General features: G+C 45.3%; 2 non-coding genes across 2 annotated transcripts; both read right to left on the bottom strand.

Annotated features, from left to right (window-relative positions):
• Positions 1-4,261: 4,261 nt before the first annotated feature.
• LOC138351486 (5S ribosomal RNA) lies at positions 4,262-4,380 on the bottom strand. Its single transcript, XR_011222461.1, has one exon. It is a non-coding gene; the product is annotated as a 5S ribosomal RNA (ribosomal RNA).
• Positions 4,381-17,418: 13,038 nt separating this feature from the next.
• LOC123752945 (5S ribosomal RNA) lies at positions 17,419-17,537 on the bottom strand. The gene has a single exon (XR_006772247.1). It is a non-coding gene; the product is annotated as a 5S ribosomal RNA (ribosomal RNA).
• Positions 17,538-21,702: the final 4,165 nt, after the last annotated feature.

Genomic DNA, 21,702 nt, shown 5'->3' with positions numbered 1-21,702 from the left:
GCGGATGAGTCCCATTATGACGTTATGGTTCCTGTTAGGGAGCAGCATCTGGTGTGGTGAGGGCTGGCTTGTTGATTCAGCAGAGTAAAGTTGTGGCTGTTGCTGCTGCGTCGATGATTGGTTGGCGGACTGGGACCCAGGGCCCCAATGGGATGCAGTCTGTGCAGAAGCTCCGCCCCCTCCCGGAAGCAGAGGAAAGTTGGCGGCTTGCACGTTGAATGTTGACGGTTCTCGTCGTGTGGTGTTGGCTTGCCTGGCTTCGGTCATCTTCTGTATTTCTTGACGTCTTTTTGGACACTCAGCAGAGACGGCAGTATGGTGATCTTGGCAGAGAAGGCATTTGAGGAAGTCGCTGGTGCATTGTTTGAAGTGGTGACTCTCGGCGCACTTGCTGCACCGTTGGTCCTGAGATGGGCAATTTTTAGTGAAGTGCTCATAACTATAGCACTTAACACACTGTCGTAGCTGGTAGTAATGTTCCCTTGTTATTTGTCGGGGTGTACAAGCGAGGCCGAAGCACCGGAAGCCGTTGGTGGTAGCAGAGGTAGCTTCCTCAGGCGAGGTGAAGGTGACCTTCATAGTGGAGAGGTGGCTGTCCTGCACAGGGATGAATTTTACGGTGACTGCAGTCAAGGAAGGGTTGTCTTCGGTTATGCTGGTGGCGACGTCAGTGGTAGCTTTTTCGGAGATGAGGGAGCTCACTCTCCTTACGAAAACAGTCCTGGCTGCGAGGTAGTGTCGTGGTGGGGTGAGGAACATGTGCGCCTCCTCGAGAGCAGTGAGGTGAATAGGGTTAAAGAGGCGTTGTACGGCCTCGGCACTGCTGAACAGCAGTTGAGGGAGTCCATCATCGTTGAGTACGACGTCCAGGGGTGCAACATTGGTTGTAGTGGTGATCAAATCCGATATCTCTGATCGAGTAAGGTTCTGGTTCCCTCTGAATCGTACCTTGATTCGGTAGATCATGGCTCTAATCGTTGCTGCCTAATGTTTACCCACCCGGCAGTGCTGGGTGCAGGAGAGCCTGATCTAGAGGGTTGCACTTTCCTTAAGAGGTCTCCCGTCTCTTACCGGTTTAATGCACCGGATCAGGGTGGGGTCTGACCTCTTAAAGCAAAGTACTCTGTGAACTTTTGCGCGAGTCGAGCTTTCCTTTTATATCCCGCTCGCGACTCAGCTCAGAGCGGGTCGCGTGGCGGAGCGCGCTGATTGGTCAGTGGCGGGCTCCCTTGATCCTGAGCGGGGTATATAACACGAAGCTCGATCTGCGAGACCACAAACCCACAACAGCAGCATCAATGTCAGGACGCGGCAAGGGAGGCAAAGTGAAGGGCAAGTCAAAGTCTCGCTCCAGCAGGGCCGGACTTCAGTTCCCCGTGGGCAGAATTCACCGTCTGCTGCGTAAGGGCAACTACGCCGAACGCGTCGGTGCTGGCGCTCCTGTCTACCTGGCAGCCGTCATGGAATACCTCGCTGCCGAAGTTCTGGAGCTCGCCGGTAACGCCGCACGTGACAACAAGAAGACCCGTATCATCCCACGTCACTTGCAGTTGGCCATCCGCAACGACGAAGAACTCAACAAACTTCTGTCTGGCGTAACCATTGCACAGGGAGGTGTTCTTCCAAACATTCAGGCAGTTCTTTTGCCAAAGAAGACAGAGAAGAAGTAAGCACTTCTGCCACCCACCACGACAAATACCATAACCAGGCTCCATCCGGAGCCACACACACTTTAATAGAGAGATTCAAGTAGACAATCAACTTTCAAACATTAATAATAACATTTATATTGATTTCATTTGGAATGTGTACATAACAAACAAACAAAACAAAATTATAGGGGATATTCAGCATCACTTGGAATATTAACCAATCATATAAATCCAATATATATTTTATATTTTACTTTAAGCGAGGAATTCTTATTCTATCAATTTTTAATCATACAAATGAACAAAAGCAATTCTTCACTAGACGTAATAAATGAATAAATGATCAAGGTTTTAATGTGTTTCATGAATATATATATATATATATATATATATATATATATATATATATATATATATATATAAATATATATATATATATATATATATATATATATATATATATATATATATATATTATAATATATATATTTTAATACTTGTGAACCAGAATATGTTTGAGCAGCAGCGATCGTGCCATTGGCCGAAGTGCAACAATTCAAATAATTTAAAGGGCCTGCTCGGGTATATAAGAGAGGCTGGGAGACTGGGGCCGGTGGTGGGTGATGGGTGATGAGTGATGGTGTGGTGTGGTGTTGTGTTGTTAAGAGTTGATTTACGGCCGGCCGGCCAGCCAGACAGACAGCCAGCCAGCCAGCCAGCCAGCCAGCCAGCCAGCCAGCCAGCCAGCCAGCCAGCCAGCCAGCCAGCCAGCCAGCCAGCCAGCTGCAGCCAAGGCAGGGCAAGGCAAGGCAAGGCAATAACAGGACAGGACAGGACAGGACAGGACAGGACAGGACAGGCCAGGCCAGGCAAGGCAAGGCAAGGCAAGGCAAGGCAAGGCAGGCAGGCAGGCAGGCAGGCAGGCAGGCAGGCAGGCAGCCAGGCAGGCAGGCAGGCAGCCAGGCAGGCAGGCAGGCAGGCAGGCAGGCAGGCAGGCAGGCAGGCAGCCAGCCAGCCAGCCAGCCAGCCAGCCAGCCAGCCAGCCAGCCAGCCAGCCACTCCCACTTTGTATTTATATGCATTCAATTTATATTCAAACATTATATATGTTAAGGGCCTTGTTTTAGTGTTTATTTTAAAAATGACAAACATCGAGTCATTTTACCAGTCCTTTAGCGTTAACGGTGATGCATTTTAAAACTGAACATAAATCGCCTTTTCTGGATATATCAAATATCGAATCCGCTTAATGTGCCTACTATTCAATCATTCAAAACAAAAAAAAAAAATACATAATTTACATCAAGCCTTTTCATAGAACAGACAATAAGATTTGTACATGCAAAAAAAAAAAAAAATCCTTTAAGTTATCAATACAATGTGAGAAAACTTTACTTTTATAACTAAAGTTGCACAATTATACCAACTCTATGGTGGCTGGGTGGTAAGGCGTGTGGCTGGTGTTTTGGAAGTCGCGAGTTCAAACGACCCAATGGGAATAATACTTTTTTTTTTTTGCCATACAATCTTCCTAATACTATTATGTAGGTTTGTGTGTGTGTTTTTTTATTCATTCTTTGGTTTTATAGATGACATACATATTGACTCCTTTTACCGGTCCTTAATTAGGCTCTGGGGAAGCAATGGTGGTGGTGGTGGTGGTGGTGGTGCATTTAAAACTAAACCAAAAATCACCAGTTCTGGACGCGTCAAATATCATATCCGCTTAATGTGTCTACAACCTAATTACTTAAAACTACACTATTTAATTCATTCATATCATGTGCATATTGGTCATTATGCTCATACAACCGACATCAAAATTTATTTTCATTATTAGAATCATACATTTCATCAAGTAATACAGATACAAAGAGATTTTCTTTCTGAGAAGACCGTTAGTATTGGCTTGCAGGCAGGCAGGCAGGCAGGCATTTGAGGGTTATTATTTCGCCTGTTGATTGGGGGGAGGGTTGATGTGTTAGGGGGTTTTCGGTTAGATGTGGTGGTGGTGATTGGTGGTGATTGGTGGTGATTGGTGGTGGTGGTGGTGGTGGTGGTAGTAGGTGGGAGTTGGGGGGGGGGGGGGAGGGAAGGGGAGGGGAATGATGGTCTGTGGATTCCTTCTCCGTACCCTTTACATATAAGCAAAAATATGCCTTCTTGTGGGTATAGAAACATTAACACAAATTATATCAGTAACTGATATTGTAGCCTTTTAAACAGAAAAGATTTGTACATACAAATACTTTTTAATTATCATTTATTTGTGGAAATGGCATTTACGTCATTAAATTGATACCTCAGCATCAAGCTTGTGTCCTGCAGCAGTGGTCCAGTGGTAAAGTGTATATAAGTGATGCGTATTCTTGGAGTTGCGAGTTCAAACCCGGATTAAGCTATATATATATATACAACATGTTTTGTTTTGGTTGTTTGTTTTTGTATAAAGCCTCACACAATATCTATATTAAGCGAGTTTGTTTTAAACATGACATACATATTAATTCATTTTACCAGGCCTTATTCCACACAACTCCGTGAATTTCCCGTGGAGCCAGCCATTCAAACAAAAACAAACGAAACAAAACAAAACAAAAAAACATTATTGCCAACAGCATTTGGTGTTCCCAGGCGGTCACCCATCCAAGTACTAACCAAACCCAACGTTGCTTAACTTCGCTGATCGGACGAGAAGCGGTGTTCTCAACGTGGTATGGCCGTTGGCATGAGACTGCCTACACATTGTGGCTAATAACCAACTCTTTTAAGTCATCGCGGCAGGATACGGACCTGCTTGTGGTGTCTTAATGGTAATTGTATCCTAACATATTTTTGTCTCCTTGGCATGGATATTTAACATCGTTTATTCAGTCTTGGGTTTATGTTCTTTCGCCATTTACAGACATTTTACATCTACCTACTTCCTCAGCCTGCCCTGCCAATTTCTAATGAATTTGTGGATTTTCTTTTGTAATACAAACATGTGTGTGCTCATCTGCTCTTCAGTTTTTATGATATTTGTCTCATCTGTCCTGCTTTATGATACTTTTACAAAGAACATGAACAAATGCTTCTATTTTAGAGAAGATATGGGATCCAGGTTTCGGAGCCGTAAAACCAACCGTCGTGATTGGTGGACGAGTTGCCAGGTTGCAGCTTCTGTACCGTGCCGGCACGGTACAATAGGTTCGGCTCAAGCGGCGGCAGCATCATTTCCCCGTGACTGTCTGAGCGTCTCTCATCACCTTGGTTATCTCATCATCATCATGGTAGAAGCAAAGCCTACCAAGAAGGCTGCGGCTGCTGCTGCTGTGGTGGCCACCACCAGGAAACCTCGCGTCCAGGTTGCTCACCCGAAAACTAGTCAAATGGTTCTAGCCGCGGTCGCAGCACTCAAAGACCGTAAGGGCTCGTCTCTACAAGCAATCAAGAAGTACGTTGTTGCCAACAACAAAGTCGAGGCTGCCAAGATCGCCATTTACATCCGAAGATTTCTCAAGAAAGCAGTGGCTGACGGCATTCTTGTTCAGACCAAGGGAAGTGGAGCTAGTGGATCATTCAAGCTGGCCGTAGCAGAGAAGAGGGCCGTTCTAACTCCCAAGAAAGCCACCACAACCAAGAAACCATCTACAGCAGCAAAGAAGGCCGTGGTAACTCCCAAGAAAGCCGCCACAAGCAACAAACCACCTACAGCCTTGAAAAAGAAGCAGCAGCAGCAGCAGCAGCTTGTTGTTGGGAACAAAAAGCCCAAAATAAAGAGAACTTCAAAATCTCCCAAACCACCCAAGGCAAAGAAAGCTGTCAAAAAAACAACAAAGGCAAAATAAACGACGACATGCAAGCAGCATGAATACACATGACAATAAACATCCAGGCCTCCCCCCTCAGTGGAGGGGCCTCATATGATTCCAAAAAGAGTTTAGTTTTGTAGACAAATAAATCATTACTTTTGGGGTAGATTTACTCTGTATATTATATATATATATATATATATATATATATATATATATATATATATATATATATATATATATATATATATATATATATATATATATATATATATATATATATATATATATACATGGGTGAGGTGATATGGTACCAAAGTTTTGGGTAAGGTGATTGACATTTACACAAGATAAAACACGAACCAATGGGAATAAAAACATAAGAATGGAAGTAACTGCAGAAGGCCTATTGGCCCATAACACAAGCACTTCCTCTTGATGCTTTTATATTGGTTCAGAGTCTTGAAGCTATAATAATATATATATATATATATATATATATATATATATATATATATATATATATATATATATATATATATATATATATATATATATATATATATATATATATACACACAAAACTAAATAGTCTTGTTAGACAAATTGCCCCTATTAGAGGCAAGTTGACTAACAAGCCGAATGACTGGCAATTGTTTTGAATTTGAGTTAAATCTAACATAGAAATGTAATCAAACCTAACCTAACCTATGCTAACCCAAGCTTAGCTAACCTAACCTAACCTAAGCTAACCCAAGCTAAGCTAAGCTAAGCTAACCTAACCTAACCTAAGCTAAGCTAACCTAACCTAACCCAGCAATTCATGATCTTAATATAATACTGTTAATTGGATAAACCAATTTGGAAAGAAATGTTCGAAAATAACAAAATTAACTGTGCTTGTTAGGAAAATTGGGCCTTGCATACTTGTCCCAATAGTGTGGTTCTCGCTTTTAGGTACGACATAAACGTATACCTAAGTTGAGAGAGAAAAAGATTCTCACTCAAACATGCATATCGATTGCCAGTCCTGAATTCTGGGTAGATATTCGTGTCCTCCCTTTTCATTTACCATCATTTGGATACTATCAAAACAGCTCTGAGAAGGATAAAATGAATAAAACGGGTAGCTCACTCATGTAAAAAGGAAGAGTTGGGAAAGATCTCTCTCTCTCTCTCTCCCCCTCACACCCCCCCCCCCCACCAATGATCCTGCTCTGCTAGTATATAACGTAACAAACCTTCCCCCCCCCCCCTCCCCAATCAGAGTCCCTTTAAGCATGCGAGGATAAAAAATAGATTTCATAAGACCCAATGTGCTAGCTGATATCAAAACAATTTATGTTATCGTCTATTAAGCCCTTCAGTAAAAAAGTATAGGGACCTAATTAGGTCCCGTTTTGAGGTGGTGGTGGGTGGAATCGATGGATTAGCCAAGCTCTTATCCGCCGAATCCGTAGAGGGTACGACCCTGGCGCTTCAGAGCGTACACCACGTCCATGGCAGTGACGGTCTTCCTCTTGGCGTGTTCCGTGTAGGTTACAGCATCACGGATGACGTTCTCGAGGAACACCTTCAGGACGCCACGGGTCTCTTCGTAGATGAGACCCGAAATACGCTTGACGCCGCCACGACGAGCTAAGCGACGAATAGCGGGCTTGGTGATGCCCTGGATGTTGTCACGTAGCACCTTACGATGACGCTTGGCGCCACCCTTTCCGAGTCCCTTGCCTCCCTTGCCGCGTCCAGTCATGGTGTTGTAGTTGTGTGAATCGAATTGACGAATGCCATTCATTCATTCATTTAAATATAGGTCAAGATACCCTGATGGGTGAGCGTGGAAGTGGGGATAGGGGAAGAATTAGTGGGGGTGAGAGGAAGGGTTTTCAGTATGAGGTAAAGTGCCAGGGCTAGACCCAGCTGCATGGCATTGAAATCGTTATGACCAGACTAGGCAGTGAGGCAAGGAATCGGATCTCTGTGACAACATTTCGTCTTTTCTGAGCACCCACGGAGACAGCAGCCCTCAGCTGGGTGTGCCCTGGGGGCTCACTCCAGATGTGGTCTTAGATCTGCTAATCAGCATCGCGCCCCACCCAAGGCACCAGAAAACGGGAGCTAGTTGGTCCCCCCCTAAAGAGGGGGGAGAAGAGTTAGGAGGCTATAGTTGGAAGTTTGGTTATTTGAGTAGTGATATTATAGGAGAGGGGTTATGTAAAGGACGGAGCAGGAGGTGGATCGTCGATCAGGTTAAAGAGGTTGTGCGTATGTCTGGGTCTGCTTAGGACGTTTCTGAGGAACGTGTCGTAGTTGTCATGATAGGTGAGAATTCTGTCAATCTGTTTCTTCCCCATAGTATCCCAGGTTATGTTCAGAGGTGGGATGTTCGCCCACTCATGCAGGGCCTCACTGGTGGTGAAGTCCTGCCAGTGGGTATTGAACACCCATCTCAGAGCCCTGTTCTGGGTACGCTGGAGTTTCTTCCTATTTGTTGGTGCTGCAAGTGTGAGTGGGATCGGTGCATATGTTAGGAGTGGGAGAATAAGTGTTTTGTATAAATAGAGCTTGGTGGCTTGGGAGGCATGTTTGAGTGGGTAGAGTTTTGATAGAGCGTTTGAGGCTATAGCTTTCTTGGGTGTTATGTGTGTGTGAAAGCGAAGGTTGAAGTCTAGTGTGAGTCCAAGTACTGTGGTTTTGTTGACTCTTGGGATCTGGGTTGCATCTGGTGATTGAGAGTAGAGTTTTACTGGGTCAGGGTTACGTCGTTTGTTGTAGAAAAAGTATGTAATTTTTGACTTGTTGGGGTTTGTTTTTATTCGCCAGTCGTGTTCCCAGAGGGTGACTTTGTCTATTTCTTGTTGTCATTCATTCATTTAAATATAGGTCAAGATACCCTTATGGGTGAGCGTGGAAGTGGGGATAGGGGAAGAATTAGTGGGGGTGAGAGGAAGGGTTTTCAGTATGAGGTAAAGTGCCAGGGCTAGACCCAGCTGCATGGCATTGAAATCGTTATGACCAGACTAGGCAGTGAAGGCAAGGAATCGGATCTGTGACAACATTTCGTCTTTTCTGAGCACCCACGGAGACAGCAGTCCTCAGCTGGGTGTGCCCTGGAGGCTCACACCAGATGTGGTCTTTGATCTGTTAATCAGCATCGCGGCCCACCCAAGGCACCAGAAAACGGGAGCTAGTTGGTCCCCCCCTAAAGAGGGGGGAGAAGAGTTAGGAGGTTATAGTTGGAAGTTTGGTGATTTGAGAAGTGATATTATAGGAGAGGGGTTATGTAAAGGACGGAGCAGGAGGTGGATCGTCGATCAGGTTAAAGAGGTTGTGCGTATGTCTGGGTCTGCTTAGGACGTTTCTGAGGAACGTGTCGTAGTTGTCATGATAGGTGAGAATTCTGTCAATCTGTTTCTTCCCCATAGTATCCCAGGTTATGTTCAGAGGTGGGATGTTCGCCCTCTCATGCAGGGCCTCACTGGTGGTGAAGTCCTGCCAATGGGTATCGAACACCCATCTCAGAGCCCTGTTCTGGGTACGCTGGAGTTTCTTCCTATTTGTTGGTGCTGCAAGTGTGAGTGGGATCGGTGCATATGTTAGGAGTGGGAGAATAAGTGTTTTGTATAAGTAGAGCTTGGTGGCTTGGGAGGCATGTTTAAGTGGGTAGAGTTTTGATAGGGCGTTTGAGGCTATAGCTTTCTTGGGTGTTATGTGTGTGTGAAAGCGAAGGTTAAAGTCTAGTGTGAGTCCAAGTACTGTGGTTTTGTTGACTCTTGGGATCTGGGTTGCATCTGGTGATTGAGAGTAGAGTTTTACTGGGTCAGGGTTACGTCGTTTGTTGTAGAAAAAGTATGTTATTTTTGACTTGTTGGGGTTTGTTTTTATTCGCCAGTCGTGTTCCCAGAGGGTGACTTTGTCTATTTCTTGTTGTGCTTTCCGTGTGAGGGCGTTAATCGTATAGTCTGTGATCAGTTGGGTTACGTCGTCAGCGTAGCAAAGGGTCATTGATGTCCAGTATACTGGGTCAGGGATGTCGTTTATATAGAGTATGTATAAGGTTGGTGAAAGAACTGAGCCCTGAGGGACACCTGCATTTAGGTTGAAATAACCCGACAGCTTGCTGAGGAACTTGATCTGCATCTTTCTATTTGTTAGAAAGCTGCAAAGTAGCCTCTGCATGTTATCAGATAGTTGAAACAGAGTGCAGAGTTTGTAACGCAGGCCGTCGTGCCATACGGTGTCAAAAGCTTTTTCGACGTCCTTTGCAATGAGGGCCGTCTTGGCCCTTTGGTGTTTATTTATGGAGAGGTAGTTTGTTATTATGTTCAGTGCGTCTTGTGTTGAGCGGTGTTGTCTGAAGCCAAATTGTTTGTCTGTCAATATGTTTTTGTGTTCTAGGTGATTCCTGAGTTTATGATTAATGAGTTTTTCGTATACTTTTCCTAATGTCTCTAGTAAGCTGATCGGTCTGTAGTTCTTAGGGTCTGTCGGGGATTTTTGGGGTTTTGGAATGAGGATTGCTGTGGCTTCTTTGAATGGGCTTGGGAAATATCCTGATGCTAGTGAGGCGTTGTAGACGAATGCCCGCACGATTTCCCGACTATATCCCATCAAGCGGACGTACTAGTAGCATTGCAACTCCTGCCTGCCCTTACTTTACGCTTGTGGTCGAGTAGACACGGCTTTCTCACAACGCTTTCAAAACTGCAGTTGCCTACTCGTCTGTTTCACGTCCCTGTGAAATGACTTTTGCACAAATCCAAAAAATAGAGCAAAATCAGCGATAATAGTGATTGAGGTGAGCCGCCTGTTGGCTGCAGCCAGAGGAAGGAGGGGAGGGGCAACGGGGTGACGTAGGCGAGTCGAGCAGCCAATGGCGCTCGAGCAAGCGCCTCGAGACGGCGTATATAAGCAAAAATTTTTCGGCGCCGGCCATCACTAGCAACCGTCGCGGTCGGACGTGCTCGCGTTGCTCCAGCTCTTCTCTCTCGCACCTAGTACTGCAGGGTGGATAAACAATTGGCAGCAGACTTGCGTCTCTCTAGATGGTCAGACCCCACTCCTAACTTGGTATTTTATGCCGGGTAGAGACGGGAGGCCATCTTCAGTGACGTGTAGTCTTTGAGAGAGATCCATCGGCCTCCAGGAAGCTCATTATGCGTCACAAACGCTTCAAGATCAGGGGTACGCCCCTCAACGAACATCCATTCTCCAAGACATCTCTCCTGAAGCTCTTTAAAGACGTTGCAGGAGTAACACCCAACGACATCAAGCAGGAAGGCACGGACATCCTTTTCTTCTTTTATAGTGAGGAGGAAGTCGACAAACTTCTGTCTTACAGCGCTAACTTCTCCAACCAACACCTTCGTCTCAACTTCCCACGCCAGTACCTGGCTGAACACTCTGTCGTTATTCACGATCTCAGTCAATGGATCGTGGAACAAGATGACGCTGATGATAGTGCGTTCATGCACGACTTCAAGGCATCAAACCCGGACCTACGGCTTCACCAAGCTCAATTCTTCAATTCAAGTCGCTCCCTGAAGCTGACCTTCGAGACGGTAGCTTCGGCTACTATGGCTACCAGAAATGGAGTTTACAGCTTTGGAATTCACATTCCGCCTTTCCGTGTGAAGATGGAACGTTTTCACATCGTCAACCAGTGCCTCCGATGCTACGAGTACACCCACTCCACCAGCAAATGTACCCAGCGGATTCAGAAGTGTAGCCTCTGCTCAGCTGACCACCATTACTCCATCTGCAAGTCTGAAACACTATGCTGCTTGCTGTGCAAAGGCGATCATCCAGCAATCTCCATACATTGTCCTCACAGACAAAACGCTATTAAAAACATGGAGAAATCCACATCTTCAACCGGAGCCAGTACCTCTGAAGCAACAAGCCAATCAGCGACCACCTCTACTTCAGGTTTCAACGCCCAAGCCGCCATCTTCCCGGAGCTCCCGGGAGGACGTCCCACTGCTACTACCAGCCAATGGGGAGCCAGCTCCCAAACGCCAACCAGCGATTCGTCGAGCCAGCCATCGCCACCGGCCCAACCAAAGACAAAGCTAATTGGGCAGAGCACAGTAAAAGCTCTGATATCAACAGCCAGAATTACTGCTGGCAATAACCCTCGAGAATTCGTGAGGCTTCTGAAAATTCTGTACAAGGCGAACGGTCTCCCTACCTTCATTGTTCCTGAGGAAGTTTTCAACGCTCCGCGTTCATCTCCAACAACTGACCCTGTAGAGGAGGATGCTGACTCTACATCCGACGACGACGATTCCGCCACTGCAATGCAGCCCTCAGATCCTGTTCGGGTACCTACAGCTCACAAGACTCTGCCTCATGTGACCCCCACTTCTGCATCAGTTCCCGTTACCAACCATGACATCACTGTGAACGCAGCCACGCTTTCTGACATACTGTCAGCTCCTGCTCCACACGCTTCTCCAGCTGCTGCTGTCCCTTCACCCGTCTCAGTGGCGAATTTCGCTGCTATCGACCCTTGGTGTGACCCTATAGAGGGTACCGACTATGCAGCACCTTCTGCTGCAGTACCTACCGCTGTTACACACCCTCCGAGAACTCTACCTTCAAGACATCAACCCTCAAGAACCCAACCTTCAAGAAATCTACCCCAGCGTGTCAACACCCCTGCTCCTCACTCATCTGATGAATCGGATGAGGACGTATCTGTCGGTACACCATCACCCCCAAGGAAAGATCACCTTCAAGCATCAACACGAACCGTGACCACCAAGACCGACAAGCCCAAAAAAAAGAACAACGATCAAAGTTTGGTGAAATCAACAAGAAAGAAGACTCCTAACGAACTGACTTAACATCATCTGACATCAAACCTCCACTGCCAGCTGCTTGCGTTCCCGGCCTCTGTGTGTATTGCAAATGACACCCCACTCAATTCTACTTTCATCTGATCAAGCTCAAATCCACGGTGGTTGGGCCACCGATCTTTCATCTCCCCTCTTCACCTCATCTCCAGATCCTTGCTCAAGATTTCTGCAACCTCGCCCCGTTCTTCCATCCCCTGCTTGCCAGCTCTATGGACTTTTTAATCCGTTAATCCGGCCATCACAAACCACAGTTGTTCACCATGGCTCGCACCAAGCAGACTGCTCGCAAGTCCACGGGAGGCAAGGCTCCTCGTAAGCAGCTGGCCACCAAGGCAGCACGCAAGTCTGCTCCTGCCACAGGGGGTGTGAAGAAGCCTCACCGTTACAGGCCCGGAACGGTCGCCCTGCGTGAGATCCGTCGTTACCAGAAGAGCACCGAGTTGCTCATCAGGAAACTTCCCTTCCAGCGTCTGGTGCGCGAGATTGCCCAGGACTTCAAGACCGATCTTCGCTTCCAGTCGTCTGCCGTCATGGCTTTACAGGAGGCATCCGAGGCTTACCTGGTCGGTCTCTTCGAGGACACTAACCTCTGTGCCATCCACGCCAAGCGTGTCACCATCATGCCAAAGGACATTCAGCTTGCTCGCCGTATCCGTGGAGAGCGTGCATAAGCTAAATCGACCACCCTAGTATACACCAAACTCGGCCCTTCTCAGGGCCAAAATATCCTTCTAAGGAGATTTCAGACATTCCTAGCATAATTTAGGTGTCATACATACATGTGATATCAATAAATCAAGTCATTTGTAGTACAACCTGTTCTCTTACAAACAAAACGCCGTCGCTTTTCACTCTTATGCACTGTCAAGGATCACCCCCCCCCCCAAAATAAAAATTGTCATACTGTACTAGAAATAAAAGCAGCTTGTATAAGTGACATATACTGTCCAGTCCTGTTTTATTCTGTTTTCGGTCCTCTGGCTTAATCTGTTAAGTTAGGAGATGACATTTTAAATTAACCGTTTTCTTGACATTTTCAAACCTAAGAGGGTGGCCTGCATAGTAATCCTAATGTGGAACATAACAATGAATCTCTAATCTCTAGAAAAAAGATACCGAGTGCTTATATGTGTTGAGAGAGAGAGAGAGAGAGAGAGAGAGAGAGAGAGAGAGAGAGAGAGAGAGAGAGAGAGAGAGAGAGAGAGAGAGAGAGAGAGAGAGAGAGAGAGAGAGAGAGAGAGAGAGAGAGAGAGACACACACAGACAGACAGACAAGACAGACAAGACAGACAGACAGACAGACAGACAGACAGACAGACAGACAGACAGACAGGCAGGCAGGCAGGCAGACAGACAGACAGACAGACAGACAGACAGACAGACACTGAGAGAGAGAAACACACACAGACAGTTTCATAAATATTCTCATTTTATAGCTATTTGCTTTCAGTGACAGAGGTTTTTGTTATAATAGTATTGGTGTCTAACACTCACAATCTCTTTAGAAATTAAAGTGTGGCTCCAATGGAGCCGAGTTTGTTGGTTTGAGGCCAAGCCACCACCACAGGGCAGTAAGTAAGCCGTTTACTTGGAGGAGGTGTACTTGGTGACGGCCTTAGTGCCCTCAGAGACGGCGTGCTTGGCCAGTTCTCCGGGCAACAGGAGCCTTACAGCCGTCTGGATCTCCCGACTGGTAATGGTGGAACGCTTGTTGTAGTGGGCCAGGCGAGAAGCCTCGGCGGCGATGCGCTCGAAGATGTCGTTCACGAACGAGTTCATGATCGACATGGCTTTGGAAGAGATACCAGTGTCGGGGTGGACCTGCTTCAGCACTTTGTAGATGTAGATGCTGTAGCTCTCCTTCCTCCTGCGCTTCTTTTTCTTATCGCCCTTGGCAATGGCCTTCTGGGCCTTTCCGGCCTTCTTGGCAGCCTTTCCAGATGCCTTGGGTGGCATGATGATGCTCGTGCTGGCTGGCGTTGCGATACAATAATGAACTTTTGCGCGAGGCGAGCTTTCCTTTTATATCCCGCTCGCGACTCAGCTCAGAGCGGGTCGCGTGGCGGAGCGCGCTGATTGGTCAGTGGCGGGCTCCCTTGATCCTGAGCGGGGTATATAACACGAAGCTCGATCTGCGGGGCGGCATAAAACCACCACAAACCCACAACAGCAGCAGCAATGTCAGGACGCGGCAAGGGAGGCAAAGTGAAGGGCAAGTCAAAGTCTCGCTCCAGCAGGGCCGGACTTCAGTTCCCCGTGGGCAGAATTCACCGTCTGCTGCGTAAGGGCAACTACGCCGAACGCGTCGGTGCTGGCGCTCCTGTCTACCTGGCAGCCGTCATGGAATACCTCGCTGCCGAAGTTCTGGAGCTCGCCGGTAACGCCGCACGTGACAACAAGAAGACCCGTATCATCCCACGTCACTTGCAGTTGGCCATCCGCAACGACGAAGAACTCAACAAACTTCTGTCTGGCGTAACCATTGCACAGGGAGGTGTTCTTCCAAACATTCAGGCAGTTCTTTTGCCAAAGAAGACAGAGAAGAAGTAAGCACTTCTGCCACCCACCACGACAAATACCATAACCAGGCTCCATCCGGAGCCACACACACTTTAATAGAGAGATTCAAGTAGACAATCAACTTTCAAACATTAATAATAACATTTATATTGATTTCATTTGGAATGTGTACATAACAAACAAACAAACAAAACAAAATTATAGGGGATATTCAGCATCACTTGGAATATTAACCAATCATATAAATCCAATATATATTTTATATTTTACTTTAAGCGAGGAATTCATATTCTATCAATTTTTAATCATACAAATGAACAAAAGCAATTCTTCACTAGACGTAACGAATGAATAAATGATCAAGGTTTTAATGTGTTTCATGAATAAATATATATATATATATATATATATATATATATATATATATATATATATATATATATATATATATATATATATATATATATATATATATATATAATATAATATAATATAATATATTATAATACTTGTGAACCAGAATATGTTTGAGCAGCAGCGATCGTGCCATTGGCCGAAGTGCAACAATTCAAATAATTTAAAGGGCCTGCTCGGGTATATAAGAGAGGCTGGGAGACTGGGGCCGGTGGTGGGTGATGGGTGATGAGTGATGGTGTGGTGTGGTGTGGTGTTGTTAAGAGTTGATTTACGGCCAGCCAGCCAGCTGCAGCCAAGGCAGGGCAGGGCAAGGCAAGGCAAGGCAAGGCAAGGCAAGGCAATAACAGGACAGGACAGCCAAGGCAAGGCAAGGCAAGGCAAGGCAAGGCAAGGCAAGCAGGCGGGCGGGCGGGCGGGCGGGCGGGCGGGCGGGCGGGCAGCCAGCCAGCCAGCCAGCCAGCCAGCCAGCCAGCCAGCCAGGCAGGCAGGCAGGCAGGCAGGCAGGCAGGCAGGCAGGCAGGCAGGCAGGCAGGCAGCCAGGCAGCCAGCCAGTCAGCCAACCAGCCAGCCAGCCAGCCAGCCAGCCAGCCAGGCAGCCAGCCAGCCAGCCACTCCCACTTTGTATTTATATGCATTCAATTTATATTCAAACATTATATATGTTAAGGGCCTAGTTTTAGTGTTTATTTTAAAAATGACAAACATCGAGTCGTTTTACCAGTCCTTTAGCGTTAACGGTGATGCATTTTAAAACTGAACAGAAATCACCTTTTCTGGATATATCAAATATCGAATCCGCTTAATGTGCCTACAATTCAATCATTCAAAAAATACATAATTTACATCATGCCTTTTCATAGAACAGACAATAAGATTTGAGACAATAAGAACTTTAGTTTTATAACTAAAGTTGCACAATTATACCAACTCTATGGTGGCTGGGTGGTAAGGTGTGTGGCTGGTGTTTTGGAAGTCGCGAGTTCAAACGACCCAATGGGAGTACTTTTTTTATTTTTTTATGCCATACAATCTTCCTAGTACTATTATGTAGGTGTGTGTGTGTGTGTTTTTATTCATTCTTTGGTTTTATAGATGACATTACATATTGACTCCTTTTACCGGTCCTTAATTAGGCTCTGGGGAAGCAATGGTGGTGGTGGTGGTGGTGGTGCATTTAAAACTAAACCAAAAATCACCAGTTCTGGACGCGTCAAATATCATATCCGCTTAATGTGTCTACAACCTAATTACTTAAAACTACACTATTTAATTCATTCATATCACGTGCATATTGGTCATTATGCTCATACAACCGACATAACAATTTATTTTCATTATTAGAATCATACATTTCATCAAGTAATACAGATACAAAGAGATTTTCTTTCTGAGAAGACCGTTAGTATTGGCTGGCTGGCAGGCAGGCAGGCAGGCATTTGAGGGTTATTATTTCGCCTGTTGATTGGGGGGAGGGTTGATGTGTTAGGGGGTTTTCGGTTAAAGTGGTGGTGGTGATTGGTGGTGATTGGTGGTGGTGGTGATTGGTGGTGATTGGTGGTGAGTAGTGGTGGTGGTGGTGGTGGTGGTGGTAGTAGGTGGGAGGGGGGGGGGGGGAAGGGGAATGATGGTCTGTGGATTCCTTCTCCGTACCCCTTACATATAAGCAAAAACATGCCTTCCTGTGGGTATAGAAACATTAACACAAATTATATCAGTAACTGATATTGTAGCCTTTTAAACAGAAAAGATTTGTACATACAAATACTTTTAAATTATCATTTATTTGTGGAAATGGCATTTACGTCATTAAATTGATACCTCAGCATCAAGTGTCCTGCAGTGGTCCAGTGGTAAAGTGTATATAAGTGATGCGTATTCTTGGAGTTGCGAGTTCAAACCCGGATTAAGCTATATATATATATATATATATATATATATATATATATATATATATATATATATATATACAACATGTTTTGTTTTGGTTGTTTGTTTTTGTATAAAGCCTCACACACTATATTAAGCGAGTTTGTTTTAAACATGACATTACATATTAATTCATTTTACCAGGCCTTATTCCACACAACTCCGTGAATTTCCCGTGGAGCCAGCCAGCCAGCCAGCCATTCAAACAAAAACAAACGAAACAAAACAAAACAAAACAAAAAACATTATTGCCAACAGCATTTGGTGTTCCCAGGCGGTCACCCATCCAAGTACTAACCAAACCCAACGTTGCTTAACTTCGCTGATCGGACGAGAAGCGGTGTTCTCAACGTGGTATGGCCGTTGGCATGAGACTGCCTACACATTGTGGCTAATAACCAACTCTTTTTAGTCATCACGGCAGGATACGGACCTTCTTGTGGTGTCTTAATGGTAATTGTATCCTAACATATTTTTGTCTCCTTGGCATGGATATTTAACATCGTTTATTCAGTCTTGGGTTTATGTTCTTTCGCCATTTACAGACATTTTACATCTACCTACTTCCTCAGCCTACCCTGCCAATTTCTAATGAATTTGTGGATTTTCTTTTGTAATACATACATGTGTGTGCTCATCTGCTCTTCAGTTTTTATGATATTTGTCTCATCTGTCCTGCTTTATGATACTTTTACAAAGAACATGAACAAATGCTTCTATTTTAGAGAAGATATGGGATCCAGGTTTCGGAGCCGTAAAACCAACCGTCGTGATTGGTGGACGAGTTGCCAGGTTGCAGCTTCTGTACCGTGCCGGCACATAAATAGGTTCGGCTCAAGCGGCGGCAGCATCATTCCCCCGTGACTGTCTGAGCGTCTCTCATCACCTTGGTTATCTCATCATCATCATGGTAGAAGCAAAGCCTACCAAGAAGGCTGCGGCTGCTGCTGCTGTGGTGGCCACCACCAGGAAACCTCACGTCCAGGTTGCTCACCCGAAAACTAGTCAAATGGTTCTAGCCGCGGTCGCAGCACTCAAAGACCGTAAGGGCTCGTCTCTACAAGCAATCAAGAAGTACGTTGTTGCCAACAACAAAGTCGAGGCTGCCAAGATCGCCATTTACATCCGAAGATTTCTCAAGAAAGCAGTGGCTGACGGCATTCTTGTTCAGACCAAGGGAAGTGGAGCTAGTGGATCATTCAAGCTGGCCGTAGCAGAGAAGAGGGCCGTTCTAACTCCCAAGAAAGCCACCACAACCAAGAAACCATCTACAGCAGCAAAGAAGGCCGTGGTAACTCCCAAGAAAGCCGCCACAAGCAACAAACCACCTACAGCCTTGAAAAAGAAGCAGCAGCAGCAGCAGCTTGTTGTTGGGAACAAAAAGCCCAAAATAAAGAGAGCTTCAAAATCTCCCAAACCACCCAAGGCAAAGAAAGCTGTCAAGAAAACAACAAAGGCAAAATAAACGACGACATGCAAGCAGCATGAATACACATGACAATAAACATCCAGGCCTCCCCCCTCAGTGGAGGGGCCTCATATGATTCCAAAAAGAGTTTAGTTTTGTAGACAAATAAATCATTACTTTTGGGGTAGATTTACTCTGTATATTATATATATATATATATATATATATATATATATATATATATATATATATATATATATATATATATATATATATATATATATATATATATATATATATATATATATATATATATACACACATACATGGGTGAGGTGATATGGTACCAAAGTTTTTGGTGAGGTGATTGACATTTACACAAGATAAAACACGAACCAATGGGAATAAAAACATAAGAATGGAAGTAACTGCAGAAGGCCTATTGGCCCATAACACAAGCACTTCCTCTTGATGCTTCTATATTGGTTCGGAGTCTTGAAGCTATAATATATATATATATATATATATATATATATATATATATATATATATATATATATATATATATATATATATATATATATATATATGCACACAAAACTAAATAGTCTTGTTAGACAAATTGCCCCTATTAGAGGCAAGTTGACTAACAAGCCGAATGACTGCAATTGTTTTGAATTTGAGTTAAATCTAACATAGAAATGTAATCAAACCTAACCTAACCTATGCTAACCCAAGCTAAGCTAACCTAACCTAACCTAAGCTAACCCAAGCTAAGCTAAGCTAACCTAACCTAACCTAACCTAACCTAAGCTAAGCTAACCTAACCTAACCTAACCTAACCTAACCTAACCTAACCCAGCAATTCATGATCTTAATATAATACTGTTAATTGGATAAACCAATTTGGAAAGAAATGTTCGAAAATAACAAAATTAACTGTGCTTGTTAGGAAAATTGGGCCTTGCATACTTGTCCCAATAGTGTGGTTCTCGCTTTTAGGTACGACATAAACGTATACCTAAGTTGAGAGAGAAAAAGATTCGCACTCAAACATGCATATCGATTGCCAGTCCTGAATTCTGGGTAGATATTCGTGTCCTCCCTTTTCATTTACCATCATTTGGATACTATCAAAACAGCTCTGAGAAGGATAAAATGAATAAAACGGGTAGCTCACTCATGTAAAAAGGAAGAGTTGGGAAAGATCTCTCTCTCTCTCTCTCTCCCCCTCACCCCCCCCCCCCCACCAATGATCCTGCTCTGCTAGTATATAACGTAACAAACCTTCCCCCCCCCCCTCCCTCCCCAATCAGAGTCCCTTTAAGCATGCGAGGATAAAAAATAGATTTCATAAGACCCAATGTGCTAGCTGATATCAAAACAATTTATGTTATCGTCTATTAAGCCCTTCAGTAAAAAAGTATAGGGACCTAATTAGGTCCCGTTTTGAGGTGGTGGTGGGTGGAATCGATGGATTAGCCAAGCTCTTATCCGCCGAATCCGTAGAGGGTACGACCCTGGCGCTTCAGAGCGTACACCACGTCCATGGCAGTGACGGTCTTCCTCTTGGCGTGTTCCGTGTAGGTTACAGCATCACGGATGACGTTCTCGAGGAACACCTTCAGGACGCCACGGGTCTCTTCGTAGATGAGACCCGAAATACGCTTCACGCCGCCACGACGAGCTAAGCGACGAATAGCGGGCTTGGTGATGCCCTGGATGTTGTCACGTAGCACCTTACGATGACGCTTGGCGCCACCCTTTCCGAGTCCCTTGCCTCCCTTGCCGCGTCCAGTCATGGTGTTGAAGTTGTGTGAATCGAATTGACGAATGCCCGCACGATTTCCCGACTATATCCCATCAAGCGGACGTACTAGTAGCATTGCAACTCCTGCCTGCCCTTACTTTACGCTTGTGGTCGAGTAGACACGGCTTTCTCACAACGCTTTCAAAACTGCAGTTGCCTACTCGTCTGTTTCACGTCCCTGTGAAATGACTTTTGCACAAATCCAAAAAATAGAGCAAAATCAGCGATAATAGTGATTGAGGTGAGCCGCCTGTTGGCTGCAGCCAGAGGAAGGAGGGGAGGGGCAACGGGGTGACGTAGGCGAGTCGAGCAGCCAATGGCGCTCGAGCAAGCGCCTCGAGACGGCGTATATAAGCAAAAATTTTTCGGCGCCGGCCATCACAAACCACAGTTGTTCACCATGGCTCGCACCAAGCAGACTGCTCGCAAGTCCACGGGAGGCAAGGCTCCTCGTAAGCAGCTGGCCACCAAGGCAGCACGCAAGTCTGCTCCTGCCACAGGGGGTGTGAAGAAGCCTCACCGTTACAGGCCCGGAACGGTCGCCCTGCGTGAGATCCGTCGTTACCAGAAGAGCACCGAGTTGCTCATCAGGAAACTTCCCTTCCAGCGTCTGGTGCGCGAGATTGCCCAGGACTTCAAGACCGATCTTCGCTTCCAGTCGTCTGCCGTCATGGCTTTACAGGAGGCATCCGAGGCTTACCTGGTCGGTCTCTTCGAGGACACTAACCTCTGTGCCATCCACGCCAAGCGTGTCACCATCATGCCAAAGGACATTCAGCTTGCTCGCCGTATCCGTGGAGAGCGTGCATAAGCTAAATCGACCACCCTAGTATACACCAAACTCGGCCCTTCTCAGGGCCAAAATATCCTTCTAAGGAGATTTCAGACATTCCTAGCATAATTTAGGTGTCATACATACATGTGATATCAATAAATCAAGTCATTTGTAGTACAACCTGTTCTCTTACAAACAAAACGCCGTCGCTTTTCACTCTTATGCACTGTCAAGGATCACCCCCCCCCCCCAAAATAAAAATTGTCATACTGTACTAGAAATAAAAGCAGCTTGTATAAGTGACATATACTGTCCAGTCCTGTTTTATTCTGTTTTCGGTCCTCTGGCTTAATCTGTTAAGTTAGGAGATGACATTTTAAATTAACCGTTTTCTTGACATTTTCAAACCTAAGAGGGTGGCCTGCATAGTAATCCTAATGTGGAACATAACAATGAATCTCTAATCTCTAGAAAAAAGATACCGAGTGCTTATATGTGTTGAGAGAGAGAGAGAGAGAGAGAGAGAGAGAGAGAGAGAGA

Source organism: Procambarus clarkii, chromosome 49 (assembly GCF_040958095.1).
Source record: "Procambarus clarkii isolate CNS0578487 chromosome 49, FALCON_Pclarkii_2.0, whole genome shotgun sequence".
NCBI lineage: Eukaryota > Metazoa > Arthropoda > Malacostraca > Decapoda > Cambaridae > Procambarus > Procambarus clarkii.
The sequence above is the reverse complement of the archived record's forward strand: the minus strand, read 5'-3'. Positions and strand labels throughout refer to the sequence as shown.